The sequence below is a fragment of the Prinia subflava genome, chromosome 33, assembly GCF_021018805.1.
Source record: "Prinia subflava isolate CZ2003 ecotype Zambia chromosome 33, Cam_Psub_1.2, whole genome shotgun sequence".
Taxonomy (NCBI): domain Eukaryota; kingdom Metazoa; phylum Chordata; class Aves; order Passeriformes; family Cisticolidae; genus Prinia; species Prinia subflava.
Window position 1 is genome coordinate 422812 of NC_086279.1, and position 13527 is coordinate 436338.

At 51.4% G+C, this 13527-nt stretch overlaps 1 pseudogene; it reads left to right on the forward strand.

Annotated features, from left to right (window-relative positions):
• Nucleotides 1-10339, forward strand: LOC134563053 (zinc finger protein 420-like; annotated as a pseudogene).
• Nucleotides 10340-13527: the final 3188 nt, after the last annotated feature.

A 13527-nucleotide genomic window follows, 5' to 3' on the forward strand; every position in this document is an offset into this window, starting at 1 on the left:
CTATAATCTCTCTGCCGTCACTGTTTGCATCTTCCCTGTCCTGCTCCCATATTCCCATCACGGTCTCTGTCCATATTCTCTGTACCTATTAGCGGTCCCTGTCCCCTTTCCCTCTCCCTTGTCCCCTCTCACCGTATTCTGCCGCCATCGCTCCGGCCCACCCCGGCGCTCACCTGATCGGGGTAACCCCGCGCTGCTCCCGCCCACCAATCAGACAGTGGAATCACCCCTGGATTTGCATAACCACGCCCTTTATCTCGGCCACTCCCTCCCAGCGCCGGCTGCAGCCGCGTCCGGGCGCTGTTTGCTCCCAGTTCCCTCCTAGTGCTCCCAGTAAGAGCCAGACTTGGAGGGAAAGCGCTCCCGATTCCTTCCCGCTGCTCCCACGATAGCTGCCGGTGCTCCCAGGATTGCTCCCGGTGCCGTGGGGGGCGGGGCTGCGTTAGAAATCCCCCCAAAGCAGAGCGCGGCGCCTTTTGGGTCTCGGCACCGAGCATGCCGGGCTGGGAGTGGAGGAGGAAGAGGAGGAATAGGAGGGACACAGGAGGAGGAAGAGGAGGATCGGGAGGAAGAGGAGGAGCTGCGGCATGAGCACGGGCTTTGCCTGCCCGCCCCCTCAGCCCGCAGTTCCCCGGGCTCCGGCAGCATCGTCCCCGTCTCGGAAGCCGAAGGTGAGCAGGGAGGGGGAGCTCGCCCCACATACATCGAGGGTTCTCCGGGAGGGTTTTTTTTGTGGAGCAGGGGATGTTTGCATCTTGCAGGACCCCAAAGTCTAGCGGGAGATGGCCCTGGAGGAATCTTGGCAGGTCCCACGTGGCGATCGCCCGGTACCGGCGGGCAGAGCCTGGAGATGAGCGGGGTCCGGGCCCCCCGAGGCTGAAAGGGGCGCTGACTTCTGCAGCTGCTCTTGGGCAGCGGCACCATCAAACCCATCGCACTCAGCCCTTGTTTCCCACCCAACCAGGATCTCCCATTCCCAAACCTCGGCTCGCTGGAGGAGGAGGAGGCCACGAGGAAGAGGAACATGTCCCAGAAACCACACCCAGGTAAGGACGAAGTCACTGCCCCTTTCCCCCTCTCTCCTGCTCCATCTCCCAGCCCAGCCTGGACCCCGTCTGCAGGACAACCCCAGTGCTGATGCCGTCCTGCCGGGGATGAACTGGGGGGATTTCCTTCTCCTTCCCTCCAGCACGGAGGCAAATCCAATCTTCTCCTTGTCCTTCCTCCCCCAGACATGGAACTGAGCACAGAGCCCAGGGAGGACAAATCCCCGCAGCAGAACCTCGTGGAAGACGCCGCTGTGAGTGGCTCCAGGGTGCAGGAATCCAATGGGGAGGAAAAGCCTCGGAGATCCCGCACAAGGACGAGCTGCAAACGCAGAGCTTGGGGATCCGAGGAGGAAAGATCTACTCTGGGCCGGGGAGGTGGCCGGAGCTCAGAGCTGGGGGCCCCTGACAAGTCTCACAATGGGGAGAAGCCCCACAAGTGCTCAAAATGCGAGAATAACTTCAGGTGGAGATCCGACCTGATCAAACACCAGAGGATCCATACGGGGGAACAGCCCTATGAGTGTGGGCAGTGTGGGGACAGCTTCAGATTTAGATCCAACCTAAGTGTCCACCAGAGGATCCACACCAAGGAGAAGCGCTACGAGTGTGAACAATGCAAGAAGAGGTTTCAGACCAGCTCCAATCTCCTCAAGCACCAGCGGACTCACACGAATGAGAGGCCATTCCGCTGCCCTGACTGTGCGATGGGCTTCCAGCGAAACTCCCATCTCATCACTCACCAGCGCATCCACACCAGGGAGAGGCCCTACGAGTGTCTCGAGTGTGGAAAAAGCTTCAATGATAGCTCTGCCCTGAAAGTTCACCAGAGGATCCACACGGGGGAACGGCCCTATGAGTGTTAGGAGTGTGGGAAGAGCTTCAGATTTAGATCCAACCTAAGTGTCCACCAGATGATCCACACCAAGGAGAGGCCCTACGACTGTGAACAATGCAAGAAGAGGTTTCAGACCAGCTCCAGTCTCCTCCTGCACCAGCGGATTCACACGGATGAGAGGCCATTCTGCTGCCCAGACTGTGGGAAGGGCTTCAGGTACAACTCCACCCTTGTCAGGCACCAGCGTATCCACACCGGGGAGAGGCCCTACGAGTGTCCCCAGTGTGGGAAAAGGTTTTCCAAGAGCTCTCACTTGACCCAACACCAACGGAGCCAACACTGAGGGAAGCCCTGCGAGTGCCCCCAGTGCGGAAAGAGCTTCATTCGCTGCTCCAGCTCCATCCCCCATGGGAGGATCTACACTGGATGATTCCCAGTGATGCCTGGAGGACAGAGCCCTGGTGATCTGTGTTGGGTACACACATCCTCCTAGCTCCCTGTGGCCTGGATTATCTTTTGTTTTCTCTTTATTCTTTTAAAACACCCAAAATCAGGGTAAAAATAAAGGTGTTGAACCAAGACATGGAATGGGACATGGGGGGCATCTTCCAGGGGATGTGGGGGATGCTTGAGTGGGAGGAAGTTCAGGGTTCCTATCACAAATTTGAGTGTTGCTCAGAGATTTGGGCTCTAAAGGCCGCACACCTGAGCAGTTATGGCTGTCCTGGGAGACCCTGGGGGAAGTTCTGGGGCAGCTGATCAAGGACCCCCTACCCTGGAACTGTCTCCATGTCCCCTCATCCCAGTTCCCGATGTCCCCTGTCCAGTATACTCCTCTCCACGCTCTCACTCCCCTTGCACCCTTAACGTTCCCATGTTAACCCACCCACTCCCAGTCCTGGTCTGGTCCCATCTTATTCCAGATCCCATTCCTAGTCTCATTCCCCGTCCCTGTCCCGTATTCTCTGTCTGGTTACCATTCCTGTATTTCCAGTCCCATATTATCTGCCCTGTTCCTGTTATTGTATTCCTGGTTTCTTTGCCCGGCCCTGTGCCAGGCCCTCATTGCCACTGCTGTATTCCTTCTCCTGTTCCCCTGTTTCCAGTCCCATTACTGTATTCCTGTTTCTGATCCCGGCCCCACCTTCCTAATTCCCATCCCATATTATCTCTACGCTTGCTCTATCCATATTCTTTATGCTGTTCCCGTATTCCTGTTCCTGGTCCCATTCCAGGTCCCCTTCTCCATCCCCAGTATAATTCCCAGTCTCCGTCTCATATTTCCAGTCCCACTGCCGCTTTTTGTCCTAATTCCTGGTTCCTGTCCTCATTACCGGTCCCATTCCCAGCTGCATTCTCACTCACATTCCTGGTCCCTCATTGCCTTTCCCATTCCTGGCTGCATTCCCAGTCCCTGACCCCATTCACAGTCTCTATCCCCATTCTTGGACACTATCCCCATTCTCAGTCCCATGCCTGGTCCCTATTCCCATTCTAGATCCCTGTCCCATATTCCCAGTTCCTGTCACCATTCCCAGTCCCAATCCAGTATTCCTGGTCTCATTCTTGATCCCAGTCCCCATTCCTTGTATCATCCTCAGTCCCTGTCTCATATTTCCAGTCCAATTCCCTGTCCCTGTCCTCATTTCCAGTTCAAATTCCTGGTCCTTGTCCCCATTTCCAATCCGATTCCCAGTCCCATTCCCGCTACCTCTCTCCATTCCCGATCCCATTCCTGGTCCCAGTCCCATATTCCCTGTCCAATTCTTGGTCCCTGTCCCCAATACCAGTATCATTCCCAGTCCCTGTCTTATATTTCCAGTCCTAGTCCCAGTCCCAGTCCCCATTACCGATCCCTGTCCCTATTCCCAGTGCCATTCATTATCCCAGTTCTGTATTCCATGTCGCATTCTCAGTCCCTGTCTCGTATTCCCTGCCCCATTCCCAGTCCAGTGCAGTACTTTTAGTTCCATTCTTGGTCACTGTCCCCATTTCCATTATCATTTCCAGCCCCTGTCCCATATTCCCAATTCTGTATTCTCAATCCCTGTCCCCATTCCCAGTCTCTGTCCCAGTTCCCTGTTCCCATTCCCTGTCCCCATTCCCCAGGGCCGCCTCTCACACAGGGCCCTCAGGGCTCCCCAGCTCGCCCTGCCTGTGGCACACGAACCCTTCAGCCCTGCTGCTGCCCTTGCCCAGCTGCACACAGCACAAGGCTTTGGGCATTTCTCACAGGCCCCAGCTGGCCACAGCAGCCCCTCCTGCCAGCACCCGCTGTGCCTCACAGCCCTCCCTGCTGCTGGGGCCATGCAGGGGACACGGGCCTGCAGGAGCCTCCTGTTCTTGCCACAGGAGCAAGGCTGCAGCTCCAGCCTTTGGGCCCTGGGCCGCAGCAGCCCAGGCGAGGCCCAGCTGCAGAGCTCGCAGCTCAATTGTGTTTAACGGAGCGCTTTGGAACTCTGATCCCCATCCCATATTCTCTGTGAGGCGCTGTTTGCATATTCCCTGTCCCTTTCCCATATTCCTATTCCTGGTCTCGGTCCCCATTCCCTGTCCCCATTCCCTCTCCCTGTCCCCTCTCACCGGACGCCGCCGCCATCACTCCGGATCCCGCTCCCCTCACGTCTGAGGGAAAACCCCGCCCTTCTCCCGCCCACCAATCACAGCGCGCCATCGCTCCTAGATTTGCATAATCACGCCCTGCGGTTTGGCCCCGCTCCTCGCCGGCTGCAGCTGCGTCCGGGCGCTGTTTGCTCCCAGTTCCCTCCCAGTGCTCCCAGTAAGAGCCAGACTGGGAGGGAAGGCGCTCCCGATTCCTGCCTGCTGCTCCCGGGATAGCTGCCGGTGCCGCGCGGGGCGGGGCCGCTTTGCAACCCCCCCAGGGCAGAGCGCGGCTCCTTTTGGGTGTCGGCACCGCCCGTGCCGGGCTGGGAGCGGAGAAGGAGCGGGAGGAACAGCAGGGACATAAGAGGACAACCGGGAGGAAGAGGAAGGGCAGCAGCAGCACGCGGTTCCCCTGCTCAGGCCGCAGCTCCCCCGGCTCCGGCAGCATCGCCCCCCCAGGGACCCGCAGGTGAGCGGGGATGGGGAGCTCGGCCCAAATCCATCGCGGGGCTCTCCGCGAGGGTTTTTGTGCGGTCCAGGGCGTGTTCGGATCTTGCAGGAGCTCGAAGCCGAGCCGGAGATGGCCCTGGAGGGATCTAGGCGGGTCCCACGTGGCGATGGCCCGGTAGCGTCGGGCAGAGCCCGGAAATGAGCGGGGTCCGGGCCCCCCGGGGCTGAAAGGGGCGCTGACTTCTGCAGCCGCGCCTGGGCAGCGGCACCATCAAACCCAACGCGCTCAGCGCTTGTTTTACCCCACAGCAGGATTTCCCTTTGGCAAACCTCGGCCCGATGGAGGAGGAGGAGGAGGGCGCGGCGAGGAAGAGGAAGCTGTCCCGGGAGGCGCAGGCAGGTGAGGAGGAAGTCAGTGCCCCTTTGCCCCTCTCTGCTGCTCCATCTCGCAGCCCAGCCTGGCCCCGGCTGCAGGACAACCCCGCTGCCGATGCCGTCCTGCTGGGGATGCGCAGGGGAATCTCCTTGCCCTTCCCTGTGGCCCGGAGGCAAATCACAATCTCTCTTGGTCTTTCCTCCCCCAGGCACGGAGCTGAGCACGGAGCCCAGGGAGGAAAAATCCCAGCAGCAGAACATCGTGGAAGAGGCCGCTGTGAGCGGCTCCGCGGTGCAGGAACGCAATGGAGAGGAAAAGCTGCGGAGATGCCGCATTAGGAAGGGCTGCAAATGCAGATCTCGGGGCTCTGAGCAGGAAAGATCCACCCCGGGCCCAGGAGGCGGCCGCAGCTCGGAGCTGTGTGTCCCTGAGCAGCCTCAGGATGGGGAGAAGCCCCACAAGTGCTCGGAATGTGGGAAGAGCTTCAGGTGGAGATCCCACCTGATCGTTCACCAGAGGAGCCACACTGGGGAGAGGCCCTACGAGTGTGACCAGTGCAAGAAGAGGTTTCTCACCAGCTCCCAGCTCCTCAAGCACCAGCGGATTCACACGGATGAGAGGCCCTTCCGCTGCCCCAAGTGCGGGATGGGTTTCAGGAAAAAAGACGACCTCATCAGCCACTGGCCCATCCACACTGGGGAGAGGCCCCACGAGTGTCCCCAGTGTAGGAAGAGCTTCTCCAGGAACTCTTCCCTGATCATCCACCAGCGTAGCCACACCGGGGAGAGGCCCTACGAGTGTGGGGAGTGTGGGAAGAGCTTCAGCCACAGCTCTGCCCTGATCAAACACCAGAGGAGCCACACCGGACAACGGCCCTACGAGTGTGGGGAGTGTGGGAAGAGCTTCAGCTGGAGCTACAACCTCATCAGTCACCGGCTCATCCACACTGGGGAGAGGCCCTACGACTGTGACCAGTGCAAGAAGAGGTTTCACACCAGCTCCAGTCTCCTCCTGCATCAGTGCATTCACACGGATGAGAGGCCCTTCCGCTGCCCCGACTGCGGGATGGGCTTCCAGCGGAACTCCCACCTCGTCACCCACCGGCGCATCCACACCAGGGTGAGGCCCTATGAGTGTGAGCAGTGTGGGAAGAACTTCAGCCAGAGCTCTCACCTGATCAAACATCAGAGGAGCCACACTGGGGAGAGGCCCTACAAGTGTCCCCAGTGTGGGAAGAGCTTCTCCAGGAGCTCTGCCTTGACCAAACACCAACAGAACCAGCACAGAGGGAAGCCCTGCGAGTGCCCCGAGTGTGGGAAGAGCTTCGTGCACAGCTCCAGCTCCATCCCCCATGGGAGGATCCCCCCGGATGATCCCCAGTGACCCCTGGTGGGCAGAGCCCCGGTGATCTGTGGTGCTGATGATCCGTGTTGGGCAGACACCTGGCTGGGGGCTCCACATCCTCCTGGTTCCCTGTGGCCTGGATTTCTTTTTCATTTCTCTTTATCTTTCAAAACCCTCAAAAATGGGGTAAAAATAAAAATTTTGAACACAGACCTGGAAAGGGACATGGGGGGATCTTTCAGGGCATGTGGCGGGTGCTGGCTTCAAGGGACCTGAGGATTCTTGGCAGGGACTTGGGGGTTGCTCAGGGCTTTGGGCTCCCCAGGCTGAGCAGCCCCAGCTGCACTGGGAGACCCTGGCGGAGGTTCTGGGGCAGCTGATCAAGGACCCCCTGCCCCGGGACTGTCCCCCTGTTCCTGGTGTCCCCTTTCCAGGATCTCCCTTTTCCCACTGTCACTCCTTTTGCCCCCTGCCTTTTTCTGTGTCATCCCACTCGTGGTCCTGCCCTGCTCCCATCCCAGTCCCCAAATCTTTCCCACTCTCATTCCCTGTCCCGTAGTCTCTGGTGTCAGCTCCCACATTCCCAGTCCCATATTCCCTGCCCTGTTCCCGTTCTCGTATTCCTGATTCTGCTGCAGGTCCTGGATTTCCATTGCTTTTTTCCCTGTCCTGTTCCCATATTCCCATTCCTAGTCCTGCTCCTGTATTCCCGTTTTTGACAGTGGCCCCTGTTCCTAATCCCCAGCCCATATTCTCTCTCCACTTCTTGTTCCCATATTATGTCCTGTCCCATTCCCACATTCCCCTGCCTGGTCCCATTCCTGGTCTTTTATTGGCGATTGATGAGAGACAGGAAGACTGATTCAGTGATCAGAATTCGATTTTACTCAGGTTTCCCAAAAGCTTATATGTCACCCTGGTTTTGAAGACTTTTTTAAGCCTTCTGTTATATTCTTCATATTGGAGTCAGAAATTTCACCTTATCACATTTTCTACTATAAACACTGGCCATGTTTTGCTAACTGTCTTTTATTGTTTACATATTTTGAGGTAGGAGGAGAAATGTGATTGACAGTTAGCTCGACCAACGTGGATTGAGAGGTGGAATTCCATCCTCCAATCCATGGGCACCATGGGAAATGTATAAAACTGGGTTTTGTAAATAAACTCGCCCTTTTTTCCTGCTTCGCTCACCAGTGTGTCCTCGTGTGGTTCTTCACCTGTCCACTGTGACACTTATATACTATTTCAAACAGGTTAATGATTTCTATACAATAATCAGGTTAAAAATCACACAGAAAACTCATGCATTTAACAACAATTCTTTGCTTGCAGAAGTTGATTGAATCTTCTCTCTTCCCATAAGCAGGTATAATCCCATCTCCTGTAATTTTCACAGTTCTGTTTGTTCCTGCCATGGCACCTTGTTTATCAAACTAGCTATGCTAATCAAGTCTGTTTGACTCTCTGTCTTGTGTATTCCCAGATCTCCGCCTTCTGTATTAACCAAGAACACCCCCTTGATGGCTTTATTAATTAATCTCTGCACACACTGAAGCAAGCAAGGTATCATAACCAATACAATTATTATTAAAATCATTACATGCATTCCTATCCTAAGAAAATCTTTTAGCAAAGGTGTCAAACCCCAGCCACTAAATAGGTTATCTAGCCAAGATCCAGATTCTACTTTTACTTTAAACACGCTGTCTTTTAGCTGCTGAATTCTTTTATGGATAGATTCTGAGTGATCAGAAAGATTCATACAACACATTCCATCGAAATCTTCACATCCATGGCCCTGAGCAAGGAGGATGAAGTCAATGGCAGCACAGTTTTGAAGGGGGGTGCATGCCTTATACTGTCAACATCTGTTAATAAATTTGATAAAGCTGAGCTGGTGGCATTCGTCTGCTTTGCTAGCCAGCAGGCTATCTTATTTAATTGACTTAAGGCCTTTTTTGCAGCCAGTCCTGGCAAAAGCGAAGAAGCCAAATTCATCTGGGTCACAGACCACAAAGACAAGTCATCATTGCAGTATTCATCAAATGCATGCAGACTGCGCCTTATTCTGTGGGGATATTTGTGCTGTAAAATCATGGACATATTAGGTGTTAGCACAGTCAGTCATCCCAAACTACAGGGATGTGTGGAAGGATAGCAGCCCAGGCCCGATCTCCACAAACCAGAAACATTCCTGATGGCAACCACAGTGGGGCGTTTCTGGATTTAGAAGGGCTGCCAGAAGTGTAATTGCACCAAGAGGTCCGATTCTTATATGCAGGGTGATAGGGAGAAACATCCCAGGCTTTTGACTGATTTTTTCCTGTGTAATCCAAATTAACACAAAAATCCATTTTTACAGAACCCAGGAGTTCTAATTCTTGTGGCTCCAAGGGTGTTATAGGAAGGTAAGGAGTCCACTGATCCCATGTATCAACAGGATTTGAGCTCTGTACTATGCTTTTGGTAGTTTCTGGTATTGGCCAGCCATCTAATGGCAAACCGAGTAAACAGGTTGAAAAAGGATTTTCTGGGGATGCGGTGGCCAGGCAAAAGGTATCTTGTTTGGTTGCATTAGCCAGAGTTATCCAAACATTTGTTTTGGGTTGATCAACAGGCCAGGCTGTGCTACAGAAGGCAAGCAGTGCTAATAAGTATAGCATTCGATTTAACTCCATGGTGCCTTTGTTTGTTTGTTTAGAACTATGTTGTGGTAAAAAGAAAAAACCTTTTTTAGCTTATCCCCTTTTGGTCCTCGTTCAAGGACTATCCTTTTTGGTGGTCAGTTATAACTAAAAATTCAATGGCTTTATACCTGTTTTACGTTACCCTTTTGCCAAAAAGGGCTCTGTGATATCACCAATTCCCACACCCTTTACACAGACATCAAACCCAAAAGTTCACAGTTTCTAGGTAGAACAAAGGATGTCATCAACTGCAGTCCTAGTGGGGTTCCTCCTCCTCCTCCTCTCCCGGGGGCTCGGTGGCGGTGGCGTCCTGGCCTCCATCAGCTGTCGGTAGAGGTTCTCAGAATGGCTTCACGTTTTTTGTCGGAATCCAGCGGGGTCCTTTTTCTGAGGAGATACAATCATAGCCCCTCCCCCAGGTGATCAAAGGGTAAGGGCCAAGGATTTTACCCATTTCTGGGTCACGGATTAGTACTGGTGGTTTCTCCTTGCAGGAAAGCGATGTGGATGATGTAAAATGCCTAGTCATAGAGGGATTTAAGTCTGTCATTGAACAATTCAAGAAATTAAAACATACAGGGCTTAGCATAATCTTTCAGCCGCAGTGTCCCCGGCTCCCCCCTTTTGTTGTTACAGAAGAGTTTGAGAGAGCAATGGGCGTGTTCTATAATTGATTGTCCTGTGGGTGAGTGGGGTATCTCTCTTTTGTGAGTGATACCCCATAAGGAGAAGAAGTTTGCAACTCTATGGGAAATGTATGCGGGTCCATTATCTGTCTTAATCTGTTGCGGAATTCCTAAAGTGGCAAAGGCAGCAGCGAAATGACGGCAGGCGTCTTTCCCTGTCTCTCCCGTGTGAGCTGAGGCAAACAGAGCACCTGAAAAGGTATCAACAGAAGCATGCACAAATTTCAAGTGGCCGAATTCAGGAATGTGTGTCACATCTGTCTGCCAAATTTGCAGGCTCTGTAGACCTCTTGAGTTGACTCCTGTGTTCACATTAGGAAGGGAGCAACGCTGACAGTCGGAGCATATAGAAATGATATTAGAGGCTTGTGCTGGAGTTAATTTTAAAAGTCTTACCAAAGCCCCAGCATTTTGGTGAAAAAAGGAGTGACTCAGTTTAGCTTCCTCTATTTTGTTAGGCAAAACATGATGCACGGATAAGGTTAACAAGTCTGCCTGGGGGTTACCTTCATTGAGAAAGCCGGGTAGATTGGAATGTGACCTGATACGCATCACAAAGTAAGGGACCCTCCTTTGGTCTAACAGAGAGACCAGCAGTTTTAACCACGAAAAAAGAATGTAATTTTTAACATTTTTCAAAACAGAGTTCTCGGCTCTCTGTACAATCCCTGAAACATATGCGGAGTCAGTAATCAGATTAAAAGGTGTGCTGAATTTCTGAAACACTCTGACCACGGCAGCTAGTTCCACTATTTGTGGAGACCCTTCAACAACAGCAATATCAGATTGCCAAGTTCCAGTTTCAGGGTCCCTCCATACAATCACTTATGGGTTTTCCCAGACCCATCCGTGAATATTGTCATAGCTTGCAAAGGAGTCTCACTTCTCTTTGGCTTGGGGATTAAATTAAAAGACGAACTTAATAATTTGTGTTTAGGTATCTGCCTTGGGTAATTTGTTAAAGCAATTTGCAATTTTTCAGACATCTGTAGGAACCAATTCAAATAAAACATTGTGAGAGGTAGATGGATAATACCAAAATCTTTCCCAGCCAAAGAGGTCAGTCTTTGACGAGCCTTGACAATCAACATGGCCATAAGTTCATCTTGCATGGAAATAGTCTTGGGCATATTGTTAGGCAAAAAGACACATTTGATAATTAGCAGAGGGTCTGGCTTTTCTGAGTCCCACTGAAATATTGAGGCATAAAGCTGTTTGTTAGATGCTGTTATAAATGCTAATCAGATATTCCAATTTGAAATAATAATTTGGTTTATTAATAACAAATCAAATCACAGAATTTTGATAACCCACCAACAGCGGAGAAACTTGACAGAGTTTTCCTGGGAAAATGCCAAGGGTGAACCGTGAGATACAGGGTCTGGCAGCCTGCTATCTCCCCCAACGGTTCACAAATTCGCCCGATTTGGGGCTTGGTTTTTATACACTTTATTCTGCCCCTGGCAATATTTCCCCATATTTCCCATAGTTTCCCCACTAACTAAACAAATTCGGGAGTCTTCCCGAGTTCTTTTATTAGTTCAAATGTTAATGTCTAATTTCAATAGGTCCTTTTAGTTGATGAGTGGTCGAGATATCAAGGATGTGGCTTCATGGTCTGTGAAGGTGGCACCCAAGGTGTGAATTGCTGGTGCCAGCTTATCTCCAGGGTCCCCTCCCTGGTGCTTGGGGACAGCTGCGGGCTTTTCTCAGAAAATTCCTTTGTTCCTTTCTGAATGGAGGCGCCGGCTGTCTCAGGGCGGTCAGTTTCACCATCTGCTGCAAAATCTCTTAAAACATAAACTTCTACCTGATATCACTTTATGCAATTTTATAAATTTCTAATTTATCATAAGAACATGAATTAACCATTCCACATTTACAACAATTCCCCCATTTTTCTTTTATTAACCATTTAATTCGTGTTCGCATCGTCATCATTTTTAGATTTTTCTTTAAATCTACTTAAAATTCCTCTCTTGAGTTTCTTGTTCCTCGGAGAAACACCTGACCAGAGATTCCTGAACCCTGTTTACCTTTCATGCTTTTTCCTCTGATCTTTCCAATTCCTATGTCCCTGAGTGCCTTTGAGTGCCAGCCAGTTACTTGTATCTTAACAGGGGTAACTTTTGGAGGAGCCACATGTCACAGGGCTGGCCCTTCACCGAGGTGCACAGCCTGGTTCACATTCCCTAGAGTGATCCGCAGAAGCGTCCCTCTGTCTAGCCCAGCGTCTGTCGGGTTGCAACCAAACAACAGGGAAGTTTTTCTCTTCGCGACAGCAGGGGCTCTCTGCTCGGACCCTCGGGGTGGTTTGGGCGGCATACCTCCTTTTAAAAGCTCCCCACCGAGATAACTTTACCGGCTCTGCCACACACGGCACTTTATTAGTTCGACAGCACTCAGTGGCTAACACTTGGGCCTTTATGTCCAATTTTTCTTTTTAATCCCTTTTTGTATATTGAATATCACCCGGGAGAATCTGGTTCTATCAATCCCAAACGTGTAGCACAGTCTAAGAATCGCATGGTCAGAATCTGTTCCTCCTCAGAACATTTGTGGCATAACCCCAGCGGTCTCCACCCCCACTTGCAGTGCACCACCCAAATTTCAAGACAATAACTGCATTTGAAATGTGTTATAAACGCCAGGACAAATTTATTGCCAAATTCAATAGTTTGGTTTATTAACATCCAAATCACAAAATTTAGAATCAAATTATAACAATTTCAAACAATAAAAACAAAACAATACGAACCCCACGAACAGCAAACTTACTTGACCGAAGTTCTCCCGGGAAAAGTAGAGCCAAGGGTGACCCCAGAGACACAGGACCTGGCAGCCTTGTCTCTAGCTGGGTTCACAAATTTGCCCACCTAAAGGCCCAACTTAAATACCCTTAACTTTCCCTTCGGCAATCTTCCTCCCATTGTTTCTCTAATCATTGGCCATTAACTTTATTTACATTAAATCCCGAAAGGGTCCCCAGGCATATTCAAATGCTAATGTCCAGAGTTAGTCCTTGCTTTGAGTAGGTGTGTGATGACCGGTGTGAGTCCTTGCCGGCACGTCTTTGCTGGCACGTAGCGTTTGACCGTTGCAAATCCCAATGAGTTTTTCTGCACGTAGGCAGGGGCAAGTCCTCAGGCCTCGTGTTCTCACCTTCTATTTTTGGAACCCGGAAGATCAGGGAGGTGCTTTACAGAAATTCGTGAGTTGAGCAGACCCACACATACCTTCATACAATATATATCACAGTTCCCAATCTATAATTATTTATAAAACATGAATTAAATAACCATATTTCCCACAACTCCCCCATTTCTTTTCTTTTGTCAATAATTTTAATTCATGTTTTGTATTTAACCTAATTGTTTTCCTCTATTTTTGTTTATTCACATGTATTTCAAACCTTTTTAAAACCTGAGCCGCCCTTTTTCGTCGATTTTTCTTTGTATTCTTACTTCTAAAAGGCCCCATTCCCATGGTAAAT